The sequence below is a fragment of the Microtus pennsylvanicus genome, chromosome 4 (genome assembly GCF_037038515.1).
Source record: "Microtus pennsylvanicus isolate mMicPen1 chromosome 4, mMicPen1.hap1, whole genome shotgun sequence".
Classification (NCBI taxonomy): Eukaryota; Metazoa; Chordata; class Mammalia; order Rodentia; family Cricetidae; genus Microtus; species Microtus pennsylvanicus.
In genome coordinates this window covers 144,485,362-144,498,312 of record NC_134582.1, presented here as the reverse complement: position 1 = coordinate 144,498,312, position 12,951 = coordinate 144,485,362, and the positions used below count along the sequence as shown (strand labels likewise).

Sequence of the window (12,951 nt, the reverse complement as noted above, 5' to 3'; positions counted from 1 at the left end):
CAGGGTGGACTATGTGTCACACCTCAGCCTGGCTGGACATGTGTGTGCATCCTTCCCATTACTTGGATTAGCCACAGGCCATTGATCCCTAACCCCCGCCCCTGCCTCCTTTGGCTTTTAATGTTCAAAGTTTGTCACATCACGGCACTCTCATTTTCTTATTTCTTCCACCAGCTGAGCTTTCCCACTCTATCACCCACAATTCTATGTCATTTTTCTTCCTTTTTGGCCAAATATTTATTAAATACAAAATTCTTTGTGTTACTGAGTACTGCTGTAATAATTCTACTTATTTTATGTGTTGCATAAGTATATCGGAAGGATAGATACACCTCAGTCATCCTGTGAACTGCTTCAAGAGACGGAAGAGTGTAGAGATTGTATTTTCCTCCATCATCGAAAAACTCACCCATTGCATATTTCCTAAGTTTATTTTCCTTCCTTATCTATTTTTCTATTTTTTTTAAAAAGTTTGTTTTATTAAAAACTAGGAAAGTAATGCCTACTTTCTATGAACACAGACAAGCATTAAGAAACTCACTTCTGCTCTCACCAAAGGTGAAAACATCCATGACTTCTTTGCTGTCTCACATCTTTCTGAATTCTATTCAGCATTTAAAATAAATCCCAGCGACCTCAATAAATTAATATGATATTGAAGATGAGATGGTATTCAACAAAAGGTCTTACAAAAAACAAGATGGTAGGAGCTCATCCCCTGCTCAGGGAACCCCACATCCAGAGAGCTCTCTTCTGAGGTTGCTAGCTTCCCCACTGCACCGCCTCCTGCTGCCAGCCACCTAGGCTTGAGAAGTCAAGGGCAAATGGAGCAGCGGGGCGGGGCGGGACGGGGCGGGAGGGGACGGAGAGGAGGAGCTACAGTGCTGCTACCAATCAGGGCTCTGTTCTGTTTGCCCTTGCCAACCAATGAGGGAGCTCTGAGAAGACCTTACCGTAGGCAGTCCTTGAGCAGTATTGACCCACAGCTTTTGCGGCTCTCGGCCGATAGGCCCATAGATCCCGCCCTTCCAAGATCCCATCCTACTAGACTCCGCCCGTCGACGCCCGCCCCCACATGACCCCGCCCCTCGAAGCTCCTCCCCTGGGCCGGGGCCGGGGCGTGAGGTGCGGGGGTGCTGTGGGCTGGTTCGTCCTGCTCTGCGGCGGCGGCGGCGGCGGCGGCGGATCGGATCAGCCTCCTGATTGTCTCAGATCTTGAGCTACGGAGCTTAGCCGAGCAGGTAAGGGGCCGGTGGACAGCGGCGCCTCTCGCGGTCCCGGCTCCTGCGGCTGCGCTCCCTGGAACCGCCGCCGGCCTCCAGGCGCCTCGCGCTAGCACCTTGCGGAGAGGCGGGCAGAGGAGGGGGTGCAGGCGCGGGCGGATCCTGGGACTGTGGGGCGCTGCGGGACGCGGCAGCTGAGCCAAGGCGGGAAGATGCGAGAGATGAGACTGCGGGGTACAAGGACCTGCTAAGTAGTAAAAAGCCTTTTTTATCTCCTTCGGCCAGAAGACGTCTTTACTTGAGTCCTGTTTAATTCAGGTTTATTAGGCTCTAGGCATTGCGAGTTCACGGAGTTCACCGCGATGTTGTTTGCTCTTTTACTTAAAGTAGCCTTTTTCCAAGAATTTGTTTGGGGACGTTTACTTAAGTGACAAGTAGACCCAGCACTGTGACTGGTGACTCACCTTTCTCTGGGCTGAAGCGGGGAGGGAAGGGTGAAAGGAATGGGGGCGGAGTGTTCAGCTGGTGCCGGTGCGGGTTCGAGAGTACTGTGGGGGTGGACCTGCCGCTGCCATGCCACGGATGGGAGTGAAATTGTGGTTTTCCCCCAAGTTCCTCCCTCCCTCCCTCTCAGTCTCTCTCCCTTTCCCTTCTTTCTTTTCCTTTTCTCCCCCTCCTTCTTCAATCAACAGCAGTGAAACAGAAAAGCCTTTTAAAAAGCAATCTGTGGACTTTAGGCTACAGGACTGCACCTGCTGCTTGAACACTTGTCAGACACATCCTAGGCAATTCAATACGTGATTAAAATGGTCTTGGAAAAAGTACCTTGAGTGACTGTTAACTTTTCTTTAGCCTGTCCAGCATGCCATCTGCCCACAGGTGAAATGATACCGCCCACTGAGGTTTAGAAGGCTAGTGTCTGTGCGCAGTGATGCCTTTAAAGTGCCTCCTCCTTGCCCAGGTGCACACAGGTTCCCTTAGGTGTGTTCATAAAGCTCACAGCACTTGCCAGTTATTTTTCCCGGGGACAACTGTGCAGAAAATGCCCGTTTTACAGTCACAAGAGCTCTTGTGACGAAAGAAACTATAGCGCGGACACTTAACTAGCACTTTATCTGAGATCTGGGTAAGACTTGAATTTATCAAGCACAGTACGGATCAGAGATGGTCATTTTCAAGAAATACCATCTTTTAGTTTTTCTAGGCAGCTACTAAGATAGTTTGAAAGTCCCCAGAAAGGTAATTTTCCACACAGGCAATGATAATAATAATAATAAAAAGAAAAAAACTGATAGTGCTTCATGAGAGTCTATTGAAATATTTTGGGGAGGGGTCTTTGCAAATCCACTAGTTTTCCACTGCATATCTAACTTAGCTGTGTCTTTCAGGAGTTTTGTGAATTGGTCTGAAAGAATGAGGATGCATTTTGATGGATATTGATTATAAGATGACTTTGAGCAAAGTTTTTACATTTATGGAAGGATTAAAAATGTAGCAATAATTTTTTTATTAGAATAATTCAAGCATAGGAATTTAGGTAGCCACTATGGGGTGATGTCATGGCTTGGGGAACTCTAGAAGATTGTTAGGTTTTGTTAAAGGAATTAAGAACATTGAAACATCTCATGAATTATTAAATGGAATTGTTCTTACGAAGTAATCCTTTTTGTGTTTTATGTAACACACTGTGCTGTATTACAGGCATACTACATTTTCTTATAACTTACTGACCTGCCCTATAGTGTCTAGGTATCACCTCGGCTGTAATGATGGGGATTTGGGAGTGGGAAGGTAAACAGGCTCCCACCCTCAGGGGAAGGAGGCTCTTGGGAGCACTGCCAGGCCCTGGGATGTGTGGGCACCGGAGGGTGAGCAGTTGTAAGTGGTAGCACAGATTAAAAGCTGCCCTGGAGTCAGCTGCATAGAGTGCATTTCCCTTTTGAAGCAGCATCCAGGCTAACCCACACTGCAGTCAGTTTAAGGCTCTCTAAGGGCCAGACTTAGGTTAGTTAGGTGTGCTCCAGTCTTTGACTATGTTTTCAGTTTTGTTTTTTCCCCTGTAGGCTCTCGCTATGTAGGTCAGCCTAGTCTCTCCAACACCAGCCTTCTTTACACTCAGCTTCAATGTTTGGAATGAGTGGAATCTTGAGCTTTCTCAAGCTAATGAGCTGGGAATGTATGCGGACAGCTTTAAGCAGTGTCCATTTGCCTATGGTGGGTGCTTGACTGTATAACTCAAAGTCTTCTTTTTGAGAAGTACATTGATGGTAGGTGAACTTTACAGGGCATGCACTTGTGCTGCTCAGGTTAGGAATGTAGACTGGTCACAGGGTTTGGCTCTGAGAAGAGCAGCAGCACTGGGGAGCTGTGAAGGGCAGGAACAGCCACATTGTTAGTTGACTCTGTGACTTAAAATCTCTTGGAAAGGGTTTTCCTGTATCTGTAGGTAGAGAAGTCTGAATGTCAAGAATCAGTTAGTTTTGAGGGTTGTGACTTCTTTTTTGGCGAATGGAAGTTTGTTATCAAGATTTGGAGTTGAACTCAGGCTTAAAAGGATTATGGAGCCATGGGCCAGATTTGCCATGCTTCCACTGACTGTATTGCTTAATTTCTTCCTAATATGTCTTCTGATGTAGTGTATTTTAAATTTAACTCGGTCCCTAGGAAAGTACAGAGTATCTGGTCTCTTTCCTGGGGACCCCCTCACCCACATTTGGTACCGATACCCCCTTAGGTACTAATCTAAGGCTGGATGCTCAAGTTCTAGGTACAAAATGACCTGTAGTTGTGTGTAGCCCGCATGCTTTGAACCATCTCTAGATGACAAGGACTGCAGATTCTTTCCTGTAATACAGCACAGAGGGCACCCGAGTAGCTGCTAGGCTTTGTTGTTTAAGGATGATGATGGAAGTCTGTTTATGCTCCTCTTCTGACCCACACTTAACTGGATCCTGAGATGGGGAGATGCACAGGTGAGAGGCATGATTGTGCCTGGCTGAGTTTTTTCCAGGGCTGCGTTGTCTTAATTTTTTAAATTACACTTGTATGTTCATCTATTGCATGTGTACATGCATGCATATACTTGCCACAGTGATTCACTGAACTCTGATTTGTCCTTTTTTTAAATTTAAAAAAAAATTTTTTTAAAATGTGCCATAGTCAAAATACAGATTAGGCCCTTTTTTCAGGTTTGGGAGAGAAGTTGATGAGAATTTGGGGCCTGTGGGTATTGAGGAAATCAATTGACATTGTTTTGAAATATTTATAGTCATTTAAACTAGGTCAGAACCCTACATTTAGGGTTTTTTCAAAATGGTGATCATTTTACCCTCAACACAAAATGTAGGCTAGTGATTCTCAAACCTTTGTGGACTGTGAAAATGTGGCCCGCTGCCCTATTCCAGAGTGTCTGATTTGATCCCTGCTTCTTGTAGTTCTGGTCATTTCCAAGTTTATGCGATGCTGCTGACATGTGAAAACTATTTTATGAATCCTAGGAGGAAATACAAGCGTCATTGTTGATACTGCCTTTGGGGCTTGAAAGGCTGATCTGAATGTAATCCTTACCCCTTCCTAAGTTAGTGCTTCAGGCAAATCACACACAAACACACACACACACACACACACACACACACACACACACACACCCCATTTGGTATTTTCATCCATGAACATAATGCGCTTAAACCATTCACATCCCCATTTCCCCTTTCTAACTTCTCTTGGCTTGCCCTCCACAACACATCCTCCTCCCAACCTCATTTCTATTTCTCCTTCCTCCTTCCTATTTAGTCCAATTAGTGCTGCCTAGATGTGCATGGGTATGAGATTATACACTGGCAACCTACCAGGGGCCATAGCCCTGAAGAAAATGGAGTCTCCCTTTAGTCTCTTGGCAGCCCTTCACCTGTCAAAAACTCCTCACTTGGGAGTGGGTCCTTGTGGGCCCCTCCCCTACTCATGGTGGAGTGCTGACTGGCTTGATCTTGGACAAGTCTTTGAGGTCCTCAGCAGCTACTGTGAGTTCATGATGCAGTGGCCCTGCCATGTCTTCTGTTATTTACCTAAAGTGTAAATGCTGGCATTACAATATTGGTATCAAATAGATTTTTATGCTCCTAGCATTGTGCTTGGCCCCGTGATAAGCATGAAATAGGGTTGGCTTGTAATCACAGAAATCAGCTAGGGTTTGAAACAGTGAGAGTCCCAAGTCTTATAAATTAAAGGGAGATCCTTACAGACAAGGGAATTTTATATTTATCCTCTGCACCACACTGGGAAATAGTATATGAACTCAATTACTGTTGTGGAATAAAGGAACAGTTTTTGAGTTGTAAAATATTTGTATTAAGGGTGCCTCTCTCCAAGGTTGAATTAATTTGTAAGAGTATTTTGGACTCTCATACTAAGCCTTGTGGTCAGTGCTTAATTCAGCAAGTTTTGTTTTATCATATTTTTTTTAAAAGTGATGGTCTCTTTATGCTTTGTGTGTTTTTGTCTGTTCATGAATACACATGTCTGTTCACGTGCTTGTGTGTATGTGTATCCAAAGGACAATCATGGGTGTGGTTCCTCAGGAGCCACACACCTTGTGTTTTGAGTGCTCTCTTACAGGTCTATGGCTTACCTAGTAGGTGGCCAGCCAGGCTATCTCCACCTGCGCCATGGAGGGCCTGCACAACTAGCTTTTTTACATGAGTGCTGGGATTGAACTCAGGACCGCATGCTTGCACAGCTCTGTCTTCAACGTCCCCACTGTTTTAATGCTGTCCTGGAATGTTCTAGCTTTATGTTCAGTTTCTTCAAATGTCGGGATCACAGGCATGTGCCACCAAGCTAGCAATAATGGGGTTTTTAAGTTTGTTCATGAGTCAAATTACGGAACGTTCCTGGTGGTCACCTCTTTGACACTGCCTACCTGTAGCAGTTTGGGACCTTGAATGCAGTTCTTAGAGCCTCCATTTGTCACATGCCTGATTCATTTCTTTCTGCAGATTTGGGCACCACCATCTCTTTAGTGATCTTCTACAAAGTAGAATCCCTTTCTTTATGACTGTCACATTCCCTTGTTTTTATTTATTTTTGACAGTTGCCATAACTCTTACTTTTGCCAAGTTGTCATGGTTTCCAGCATTAGATTGTACACTCTGAGATCAAGGATGTCACCTTTGATCCTGGGACTCCCAGCATGGGGTACAGCAACTGGTAGCTGTTGGTTAGCTGAAGAAATGGTTCCTCTTGGACTTCCCCTCCCTTCTCTGAGTTGGCACTCAGTTACTGCACGCTATCATGGCACGTCATCAGCACTGCTCATGGACTGTGTTGCTTGCTTGCTTCCTCTTCTCACCGATTCCTGGTCATGCATCTCTGTTCCCGCTAACTCGGTAGGTGAGAATGCCTTGTTTGGAAGCACTGTTGGCTTATGACCTGCCATGACTGTTCAGGCTCACTCCACATTCTTTTTTTTTTTAATTTATTTTATTTTATTTTATTTTTTTTATTGATAAAAGGAGAATAAAGAAAAAAAAACAAATTTCCACCTCCTCCCAGCCTCCCATTCCCCTCCCCCTCCTCCCACTCTTCTTCCCCTCCTCCCACTCTTCTCCCCCTCCTCCCACCCCTCTCCCCATCCCCCCACTCCTCTCACCCTCCCTCTCCAGTCCAAAGAGCAGTCAGGGTTCCCTGCCCTGTGGTAAGTCCTAGGTCCTCCCCCCTCCGTCCATATCTAGGAAGGTGAACATCCAAACTGGCTAGGCTCCCACCAAGCCAGCAGATTGCATAGGATCAAAACCGCGTGCCATTGTCTTTGGCGTCTCATCAGCCCTCATTGTTCGCCATGTTCAGAGAGTCCAGTTTTATCCCATGCTTTTTTGGTAACAGTCCAGCTGGCCTTGGTGAGCTCCCAGTAGATCAGCTCCACTGTCTCAGTGGGTGGGTGCACCCCTTGTGGTCCCGACTTCTTTGCTCATGTTCTCCCTCCTTCTGCTCCTCATTGTGACCTTGGGAGCTCAGTCCAGTGCTCCAGTGTGGGTCTCTGTCTCTATCTCCATCCATCGCCAGATGAAAGTTCTAGGATGATATGCAAGATATTCCTCAGTATTGCTCTAGGATAGGGTCATTTCAGGTTCCCTATCCTCAGCTGCCCAAGGAACTAACTGGGGACCTCAGCTTGAGCACCTGGGAGCCCCTCTAGGGTCAATTCTCCTGCCCACCCTAAAGTGGGTCCCTTAACTAAGAATTGTGGTTCCGTGCTCCCCTATCCAACCTTCCTTTATCCCGGTCCTCCTGTTTCCCCAAGTTCCCCCTCCTTCCCTTTTACCTTATCTCTCCCCATCTCCCCTTACCCCCATCCCACCCCACCCCCAAGATCCCACTTTTCTCCCCGGCAATTTTGTTTACTTCCCTTATCCAAGAGGAATATGTTTTTCCTTGGGTTCACCTTCTTACTTAGCTTCTTTAGGTTCGCCTATTGTAGACTCCGTGACCCCTATTTATGGCTAGAAACCAAGTATGAGTGAGTACATCCCATGTTCATCTTTTTGGGTCTGGGATACCTCACTCAGGATAGTGTTTTCAATTTCCATCCATTTGCATGCAAAATTCGAGAAGTCATTGTTTTTTACCGCAGCGTAGTACTCTAGTGTGTATATATTCCATACTTTCTTCATCCATTCTTCCATTGAAGGGCATCTAGGTTGTTTCCAGGTTCTGGCTATTACAAATAATACTGCTATGAACATAGTTGAACAAATGCTTTTGACGTGTGATAGAGCATCTCTTGGGTAAATTCCCAAGAGTGGTATTGCTGGGTCCAGGGGTAGGTTGATCCCGAATTTCCTGAGAAACCGAAACACTGACTTCCACAGTGGTTGCACAAGTTTGCATTCCCACCAGCAATGGATGAGGGTACCCCTTCCTCCACAGCCTCTCCAGCAAAGGCTATCCTTGGTGTTTTTGACTTTAGCCATTCTGACAGGTGTAAGATGATATCTCAAAGTTGTTTTGATTTGCATTTCCCTGATTGCTAAGGAAATTGAGCACGACCTTAAGTATCTTTTGGCCATTTGAACTTCTTATGTTGAGAATTCTCTGTTCAGTTCAGTGCCCCATTTTTTAATTGGGTTAATTAGCATTTTAAAGTCTAGTTTCTTGAGTTCTCTATATATTTTGGAGATCAGACCTTTGTCTGTTTCGGGGTTGGTGAAGATCTTCTCCCAGTCAGTAGGTTGCCTTTGTGTCTTAGTGACAGTGTCCTTTGCTTTACAGAAGCTTCTCAGTTTTAGTAGGTCCCATTTATTCAATGTTGCCCTTAATGTCTGTGCTTCTGGGGTTATACCTAAGAAGCGATCACCTGTGCCCATCTGTTGTAGGGTATTTCCCACTTTCTCTTCTATCAGGTTCAGTGTTTTCGGGCTGATATTGAGGTCTTTAATCCATTTGGACTTGAGTTTTGTGCACGGTGATAGATATGGGTCTATTTTCATTCTTCTACAGGTTGACATCCAGTTGTGCCAGCACCATTTGTTGAAGATGCTTTCTTTCTTCCATTCTATACTTTTAGCTCCTTTATCGAAAATGAGGTGTTCATAGGTTTGTGGGATAAAATCCGGGTCTTCTATACGATTCCATTGGTCGACTTCTCTGTTTTTATGCCAGTACCACCCTGTTTTCATTACTGTAGCTCTGTAATAGAGTTTGAAGTCAGGGATGGTAATGCCTCCAGAAGATCCTTTATTGTATAGGATTGTTTTGGCTATCCTGGGTTTTTTGTTTTTCCATATAAAGTTGATTATTGTCCTCTCCAGATCTGTGAAGAATTTTGATGGGATCTTGATGGGGATTGCATTGAATCTATAAATTGCCTTTGGTAGAATTGCCATTTTTACTATGTTGATCCTCCCAATCCAAGAGCAAGGGATGTCCATCCATTTTTTGGTATCCTCTTCAATTTCTTTCTTCAATGCCTTAAAGTTCTTGTCAAATAGATCTTTCACTTCCTTGGTTAGATTTACCCCAAGATATTTTATGCTGTTTGTGGCTATCGTGAATGGAGAAGCTTCTCTGATTTCCCTCTCTGCTTCCATATCCTTTGTGTATAAGAGGGCAACTGATTTTTTGGAGTTGATCTTGTATCCTGCCACATTACTAAAGCTGTTTATCAGCTGTAAAAGTTCTTTGGTGGAGTTTTGGGGGTCGCTTATGTACACTATCATATCATCTGCGAATAACGAAAGTTTAACTTCTTCCTTTCCAATTCGAATCCCCTTGATCCCATTATGTTGTCTTATTGCTATTGCTAGAACTTCCAGCACTATATTGAAGAGGTATGGCGAAAGTGGACAGCCTTGTCGTGTTCCTGAGTTAAGCGGGATGGCTTTGAGTTTCTCTCCGTTTAATTTGATGTTAGCTGTCGGCTTGCTGTATATAGCTTTTATTATATTTAGGTATGACCCTTGTATCCCTAATCTCTCCAAGACTTTTAACATAAATGGATGTTGAATTTTGTCGAATGCTTTTTCAGCATCTAATGAAATGATCATATGGTATTTTTCTTTCAGTTTATTTATATGCTGGATTACATTGATAGATTTTCGTATGTTGAACCAGCCCTGCATCTCAGGAATGAAGCCTACTTGATCATAATGGATAATTTTTCGGATGTGTTCTTGGATTTGGTTTGCCAGTATTTTGTTGAGGATTTTTGCGTCGATATTCATGAGTGAGATCGGCCTGTAATTCTCTTTCCTGGTTGAGTCTTTGTGTGGTTTTGGTATCAGAGTGACTGTAGCTTCATAAAAGGAATTTGGTAATGACTCTTCTGTTTCTATATTGTGAAATACATTAAGGAGTATAGGTATAAGCTCTTCTTGGAAGTTCTGGTAGAATTCCGCATTGAAACCATCTGGCCCTGGGCTTTTTTTGGTAGGGAGGTTTTTGATAACAGCTTCTAATTCTTCGCGACTGACAGGTCTGTTTAGATTGTTCACCTGGTCCTGGTTTAATTTTGGTAAATGGTATTTATCTAAAAAAGTGTCCATTTCTTTTACATTTTCCAGTTTAGTGGCATACAGGCTTTTGTAGTAAGATCTAATGACTCTCTGCATTTCCTCTGTGTTTGTAGTTATGTCCCCCATTTCATTTCTGATCTTATTAATTTGCAAATTTTCTCTCTGTCGTTTGACTAGTTTGGATAGGGGTTTGTCAATCTTGTTGATTTTCTCAAGGAACCAGCTTCTTGATTCATTGATTCTTTGGATTGTTTTCTGTGTTTCTATTTTGTTGATTTCAGCCCTCAGTTTGATTATTTCCAGTCTTCTACTCCTCCTTGGTGAGTCTGCTTCTTTTTTTTCCTAGGGCTTTCAGGTGGGCTGTTAGGATTCCAATATGTGCTTTCTCTGTTTTCTTTAAGTGGGCACTTAGTGCTATGAACTTTCCTCTTAGGACTGCTTTCATAGTTTCCCATAAGTTCGAGTATGTTGTTTCTTTATTTTCGTTGAATTCAAGGAAGACTTTAATTTCTTTCTTTATTTCTTCCTTGATCCAGGTGGGGTTCAGTAGTTGACTGTTCAGTTTCCATGAGTTTGTAGGCTTTCTGGGATTAGCATTGTTGTTGAATTCTAACTTTAATCCATGGTGGTCTGATAAGACACAGGTGGTTAGTAATATTTTTTTGTAGCTGTGTAAGTTAGCTTTGTTACCGAGTATGTGGTCTATTTTCGAGAAGGTTCCATGAGCTGCAGAGAAAAAGGTATATTCTTTCCTCTTTGGGTGGAATAATCTATAGATGTCTGTTAAGTCCATTTGCTTCATTACCGCCATTACTTCTCTAATTTCTCTGTTAGGTTTCTGTCTGATTGACCTGTCCATTGGTGAGAGAGGAGTGTTGAAGTCTCCTATTATTAGTGTGTGCGGTTTGATGGCTGCCTTGAATTTTAGCAATGTTTCTTTTACGTACGTGGGTGCTTTTATATTAGGGGCATAGATATTCAGGATTGAGACTTCTTCCTGATGAATTGTTCCTGTTATGAGTATAAAATGTCCCTCTCCATCTCTTCTGATTGATTCAAGCTTGAAGTCAACTTTGTTAGAAATTAGTATGGCCACACCTGCTTGTTTCTTAGGTCCATTTGCTTGATAAGCCTTTTCCCAGCCTTTTACTCTGAGTAGGTGCCTGTCTTTATGGTTGAGGTGTGTTTCTTGTAGACAGCAGAATGTTGGATCCTGTTTTTGTATCCAATCTCTTAGCCTGTGCCTTTTTATAGGTGAGTTGAGCCCATTGACATTAAGTGATATTAATGACCAGTGGTTGTTAACTCCGGTCACTTTTTTAGTAGTAGGGTTTATGTGTTTCCCTTCTTTGAGTTGTGCTGGTGAAGGGTCTCTAGATGTCTGAGTTATTGAGGTCTTTGTTGGACTCCTTGGTTAGTGATTTTCCTTCTATTACTTTCTTGTAAGGCTGGATTTGTGGCTACGTATTGCTTAAATTTGTTTTTATCCTGGAAAATTTTGTTTTCTCCATTTATAGTGAACGAAAGCTTGGCTGGATATAGTAGTCTGGGCTTGCATCCATGGTCTCTTAGTTTTTGCAGTACATCTATCCAGGACCTTCTGGCTTTCATGGTTTTCATAGAGAAGTCCCGTGTAAGTCTGATAGGTTTACCTTTATAAGTAAGTTGGCCTTTTTCCTTTGCGGCTCTTAATATTCTTTCTTTATTCTGTATATTTTGTGTTTTGATTATTATATGGCGAGGGGATGTTTTTTTTTTTGATCCAGCCTATTTGGTGTTCTGTATGCTTCTTGAACCTTCATAGGTACATCCTTCTTCAGGTTGGGAAAGTTTTCTTCTATAATTTTATTAAGTATATTTTCTGGACCGTTGAGCTGCACTTCTTCTCCTTCTTCTACTCCAATTATTCTTAGGTTTGGTCTTTTTATTGTGTCCCATATTTCCTGAATGTTTTGTGATGAGAGTTTGTTGGACTTGCTGTTTTCTTTGATCAGTGCGTTTATTTTCTCTATGTTATCCTCAGAATCTGAGATTCTTTCTTCTATCTCTTGTATTCTGCTGGTTATGCTTGTTTCTGTAGTCTCTATTCGTTTACCTAGATTTTCCATGTCCAGCCGGCCCTCTGTTTGTGTTTTCTTCTTTGCCTCCATTTCAGTTTTCAAGTCATGAACTGTTTCCATTATCTGCTTGATTGTTTTTCCTTGCTTTCCTAGGGTATCATTCACTGATTTACTCAATTCCTCGAACTTTCTGTTATCCTTCTCACCCATTTCTATAAGGGCGTTTTTTATATGCTGTTTAAGGGTGTCAATCACTGTCATGAAGTCAGTTTTTTCTCCTTCTTCTTGATTAAGGTGTTCATGTCCTCCTGTTGTGAGGTCGCTGGCTTCTGGTGGTTTCGTGTTGTTTTTCAGATTGTTGGGTGAATTCTTGCATTGGCGTCTCCCCATCTCTTCCTCCCAATATTCTCCTATGGATCTTCTTTTACAGGATCAGGTCTTCTTGCCAATTGATGTACCTTCCCAGTGATGTCACTCCCCAGTGATGTTTCTCCTGGAGTCCAGTTCGGATCTCCTTGCTGCTTGGTTAGCTCACAAACAAAGGGCCCACCCTGCTTGCTGCAGGCAGGCTATGGGGACAAAGGAGCTACCGAGCTCCCCTTTACCCTCCGCTTTGGGTTAGGCCCCAGCGCCCAAGCAGGTGGTGCTCTGCCACCAAGG

The 12,951-nt window shown here is 43.4% G+C and overlaps 1 protein-coding gene across 1 annotated transcript in view; it reads left to right on the top strand.

Moving 5' to 3' along the window:
- The first annotated feature begins 954 nt into the window (after positions 1-954).
- Mpp7 (MAGUK p55 scaffold protein 7) overlaps positions 955-12,951 on the top strand; it is a 239,318-nt gene continuing 227,321 nt past the window's right edge. Inside the window, exon 1 of the mRNA XM_075970767.1 lies at positions 955-1,241. The gene's annotated coding sequence lies outside the window, so the exon portion shown is untranslated. The remainder of the gene's footprint in view (positions 1,242-12,951) is intronic.